The sequence below is a fragment of the Mytilus edulis genome, chromosome 11, assembly GCF_963676685.1.
Source record: "Mytilus edulis chromosome 11, xbMytEdul2.2, whole genome shotgun sequence".
NCBI classification, from domain to species: domain Eukaryota; kingdom Metazoa; phylum Mollusca; class Bivalvia; order Mytilida; family Mytilidae; genus Mytilus; species Mytilus edulis.
The window spans coordinates 18,589,885-18,595,884 of record NC_092354.1 but is presented as its reverse complement, the minus strand read 5'-3'; positions in this window follow the sequence as shown (position 1 = coordinate 18,595,884).

Sequence of the window (6,000 nt, the reverse complement as noted above, 5' to 3'; positions counted from 1 at the left end):
AATTTTAATTAAATGTGAAAGATTTATAAGATTTTAACTCGGAAATATAATATTGTCACAAGCGTTTATTATTTTTGCATGTGTAAACATCTACATTACTTTTTCAATTTTTACTATTTTCAACTTATGCGGAGACCTTATTTATTAATGGTAAGGTCAATTAAAAGAATAACAATCGAACAATGAATGACCCATCGTGTCCATATACTCGAGCCAAACAACGTTTTATATCTGAGTCAAGTATTTGTACTATTGCACTTTTCAAAATCAATTTACTAACACTTAAAACAATGGGAAAAAATCATTATAACATTCGTACGATTTCCGAACTTGAGGTTGTCCATAATCAGATTTAGGGACCTTTTATATCTGACTCTGTGGTATGGGCTTTGCTCGTTGTTGTTGAAGGTTGGTCGGAGACCAATAGTTGTTATTTTCAGTGTCAATATGTCTTTTGATGAGACCTGTCTTATTGGCAATCATACTACATCTTTTTATTATACATTTACCTGAGGTGTCATATTTTCAGCTTCTGCAATAAACAAAAGTGAGAATAGTATTACAAGCAATAATTGATATGTGTTTGTGCTTAGAAAATATATAATATATTAAGAAGATGTCGCAATGAGACAACTCTCCATCCAAGTCACAATGCTAAACAAGTAAACAATTATAGTCCAACGTACGGCCATCTGATGTACAGTAGTTGTCGTTTGTTAATGTAATTTATACGTGTTTATCGTTTCTCGTTTAATGCCCCACCTACGATAGTAGAGGGGCATTATGTTTTCTGGTCTGTGCCTCCGTTCGTTCGTCTGTGCGTTCGTTCGTCTGTGCTTCTGTTCGTCCCGTTTCAGATTAAAGTTTTTGGTCAAGGTAGTTTTTGATGAAGTTGAATTTCAATCAACTTTAAACTTAGTACACATGTTCCCAATGATATAATCTTTCTAATTTTAATGCCAAATTAGAATTTTTGACCTCAATTGTACGGTCCACTGAACATAAAAAATGATAGTGCGAGTGGGGCATCCGTGTACTGTGGACACATTCTTGTTTTTTTTATATAGAGTAGACCGTTGGTTTTCCCGTTTGGATGGTTTTACACTAGTAATTTTGGGACCCTTTACAGCTTGTTGTTCGGTGTGAGCCAAGGCTCCGTGTTGAAGGCCGTACATTGACCTATAATGTATAATTAATTTTTTTTAAATTGTTATTCGGATGGAGAGTTGTCTCATTGGCACTCACACCACATCTTCCTATATCTATTTAACACGGAGCCCGAGTTCAAATATAATAGCAAGCTATAAAGGTCCCAAAACGACTAGTGTAATACAATCCTAGCAGAACACCAAGGGTATAATCTATTAAAAATGGGACACGAGAAGCATCTATGAACCACACCAACAAACGAAAATCACTAAGCAACAGGCCTCCGACATAGGAAATATGCATATATGCATCTGGTTAAAACGTTTTAACAGGCACCAACCTTTACTCTTACCTGACACATTAACAATACAACTTTAAAAGTCACACCATAAAATACCAATTGAAATGGCTTAACCCGATCAAAAAAGCCATTTAACAAAAACACGTAAACATACAATGAATAAATAAGTTTCATCTATGACACAATACAAAATCAATATTAAATCGGAGGTGCCTGTATAATAGTTATCAAAGGTACCAGGATTATAATTTAGTACACGTTTCATCTACATAAGCCTCATCAGTGACGCTCATATCAAAATATTTATAAAACCAAACAAGTACAAAGTTAAAGAGCATTGAGGATCCAAAATTCTAAAAAGATTGTGCCAAATACGGCTCAGGTAATCTATGCCTGGGGTAAGATAATCCTTAGTTTTTACGAAAAAATTCAAAGTTTTGAAAACAGGAAATTTATAAAAAGGACCACATTATTGATATTCACGTCAACCAAGAAGTGTTGACTACTGGGCTGGTAATACCCTTGGGGACGAAACGTAGATAAAGGTTACAAGAAGCAAGATAAGTTAGAAGTAGTATCACATATAATACATGCAATTTGTTTTTAAATAAAAATTTAAGGAATTAAATTACAAATTTTGATAAGTGATTGAAGCATGATGTCACCATGCTGACCTGATTGCTGTACTTTAAAAGACGGAAACACGTGTTTACGTTTCAAAATAAGTCTTGTAAATACTTAACCCTCACTCGTTTTTTTCATAGCAATCATAGCAAATTCAAAATGCTATACAATTTGAAACTGCAAAGAAACTGTTTTTTAATACAAGCAGAAGATAAAAATAGCGAAAAGAAAATGTAAGTCAGATGTAAGTATGATGAGTCTTATTCAGATATTCACATTAGAAAAAGTAAGTGTCCCTTCATTTCCACTCATTTTTTTCTTCTTTATTCATGCTTATAACAATGTACAATATTCCCTTTTAAATTGATTTTGTTGATTTTCAAATATTTTCTCAATTCTGTAAGATATTAAAACGAGAAAAATGCTAAACGTCATTTTAAAAATAAATAAGGTGTAATGACTCACCAGAAATTTCGAAGGACGATTGACAATTACGGCAAGCACTATAAAAACACAAATATTATCAGCTAGGTTTACAAACCCCACTGAATCTAGAATTTCTGCGCACAAATGGACAAGTACTGATACCAGGATACAATAACATGAGTGGATTTATTCATCACCAACACAATGTCACTTCCTCTATCAAAGTATAATTATACAAATATTCGGAAAAGTTAAATTTGAAAGTTATCAAAAAGTTATGAGATCATTTATTACAATGACGCAAAAATTCGTAATAAAAAAGGTAATAGTTTCAACAAATTGTAACGTACAGACAACTAGTTTGTACAGCACATATATATATGAAAAAACTACAACAATTTGTGCCAAATACGGCTAAGGTAATAAATGCCTTGGATAAGACAATCCTAAGTTTTTCGAAAAATTTAAAGTCTTCTTAAGAGGAAATTTATAAAAATAGCCAAGTGTTTATTCTTCAGGCGTGAGATAAATAAAAATAGTTCAAACTGTTTCTTGATTAAAAAAACATCAACTCAGAATACGAAAAAGAAATATTTGTTGATCAAAGTTAGATAACTCTTCATTTTTCGAGTAAGTCTTCTTGTTCATTAAACATACATCATAGATCCCTAATGCAAGTTATCACGTGTAAAGGCTATTCTATGTTTCCAGTATGATGTCAGACAAAGTTATTCAGTTACGTATACGGTTAACCATAGTAATTATGTAAAAATGTTTTTTATTTGGTACGAGTAAGCATTGTCACTGATGTGCAATAGTTTGTAATGTACAATTTGAGTGGTAGCTGTTAAAAGACAAATTTATTAACCGATATTATTGTCTCATCATATTGTGGATGAGACAAATTAGGTCACCAATATACACAGCAAAAAAGGACCTAGACCAGGTTCCTCGACACAAAATATTGTGTTACATTGAAATGATAGAACTGAAGTATGATGGCATTTGATCAGGTAACCAAAATAGTTATGAATTAACAAATATTAAATTTACGTTTTTAATTCACTATTGAGAAGCTGAAGACATCTATTTATTCGTAAAGTTGTTTCGTCCCAATTTACGTGCACATATTACATCGTCACTATACAATTTTTTTAAATTATTGTAATGTATGAAAAAAGACGATTTGGGTTTATAATTTGTCAATTTGCCGTTTTTTAATCCATAAATAATATCATTGTTCGAACCCAAAATTGAAAATAATGTCGTGGCATAGGCTGTATTTCTATTTTGTATGACGCTGTTAGCCACTCACTTTGATTTGATTGTATTATGATCGTTTTGTTTTAATATTCTGAAAATTCCTATTTGTTTATGTCGTGCTAAAATTGATCAATTAAGGTAGATTCATGGTTTACCGCAATCTTGGATTGTACAATCACAGTACAAAATTTAATTTAATTATTTGCCCAAATCAGAAAATTGGAAACAGATTTGCAATTTAATGGTTAAACTGTTGGCATATATAAAGAAAACTTGTTAATTTATTGTATTATTCAAAATATTCTAACAAAGATCAACCTTTTGGGCTTTTTAAATAATTTTTTTCAAATGAGACATTTAAGGGGAGATAACTCTTTTAATACAAAATTTATACTGGGCTAATAGGGATTTTTTTTTTTACTTGTGGCAAGAAAACAAGTTCGGTGCCACCATGTTTTCTCTTTATTTTCTTAAAACATATTATGAAACCTATCTCACAATTTATTTCAAAGTTTTATCTCATAGAATTTTGTTTATGCTCTGTTACATGTATGTGTTTTTTCATGAAAAAACTAACCAACGACTCATAGCTTGAAAAATAGCATATTTTTGAAAAAAAGCATAGTAAAATCTTCATTTTGGCAAATTATAAGAAAATTCTGTCTCAAATAACATTTACTTATGATCTACCTTAATATTTTTTTTAATTTGTTTTTGTATATTGTAAAAACAATTCAACAAGGTAAAACAAATACTAATAAGCAGAACGTCATTAACATAGTACATGCAGTAGCCAAAATCTGTTAAGGAAGTTCGCTTGTCATGTTTTGTTTTTTTGTCAGATTTTCGGAATCCTCTGGTTTTATCCATTTGAACGTCTTAAAAAGATTGCCCATTGTCCCCCCTTTTTCTTTTTATAAATCTTTGATCATGAACTAAATGAGGTGCAAAAGATTCCAGAGGGACAGTCAAACTCGTAAATCGAAAATAAACTGACAACGCCATAGCTAAATAGAAAATGACAAACATATAAATAATAGTACACAAAACAAGACAAAACAAAGAAAACTAAAAACTAAGCAGCACGAAACCCACCAAAATCAAATATATTTTATACTATAATCTAAATTAATGCATTGCTAACTATTTATTTGTAACCCAAATTTGTACTTATTTTCATCCCTTAATAAACCCCTGATTATATAAAAGGTGCTCTATGATAAAACTGAAATTGCAAAAAATAAAACTGTTACTATATTAAGGAAACAAACACAACTAGTTGCAGGATAAATCATTGTTTTTTATTCACTCCAAGCTAACTGTCATTACTTTCACATGCACAAGACAATGTGTACACAAATAACTAAAATAACAGTTTATTATTTTACCATATTTTTTGAAAAAAATAATTTCACTTTTTTTTTGTAATTAATTAGAAAGTACGCCGTTTAAAGGGAGCGTAACAAGATACAGCCAATTCTATGTATACAAGCGCTAAAAATGGATATAAAAATGATCATAATGATTAATGATAATAGGTCGTCTAATAAGAATTATGTATTCCGTCCGGTTTATCTTTAGAACCGCCGAGTACCCTATCATTGGAAATTTACGCCTATAATTAATGATATATAAAATGCGAGAAAGATAGGATAGAGAGAATGATATTTAGCGAGGTTGTTATTAGTTTTGTTATGTAACATGTGTACGAGATTTTAAAGGATGTTTTCAGTAACGTATTTCACGGTTTAGATTTATAAAACTCATGGACGAACAAGAATCAGTACAAAACGATCATTTCAATGAAAGCCTATTTCTTAAATGTTTACCCGTTTAATCTTTAAAAAAACGAAAACATGGTTTATAAATGAAGTGTGTCAGAGGGCAGTATTTCTGATTTAATTTAACATATGAATTTACACGTTATTAGAAAAAAAATGCACAACATTTGATGAAAATTCAATACGGGGAGAATATTATTTTTTTTTACTGAGTTATATATTGACTGAGCAATAAAAGTGATTTGATAAAATTTTATTAGCAAATTACACACATATGAGTCGAGCAAAACAAAAAATATGAGCATAGAAACACATATATACAAATGTATATATATATATACAGCCCTTGGATGGTGTAAACTTCCCCAAAAAACGTGTATGGTGTATGGTGCAATGGTGTAAGGTGTATGGTGTAAGGGGAATGGTGTAATGGTGTATGGGGAATGGTGTGATTGT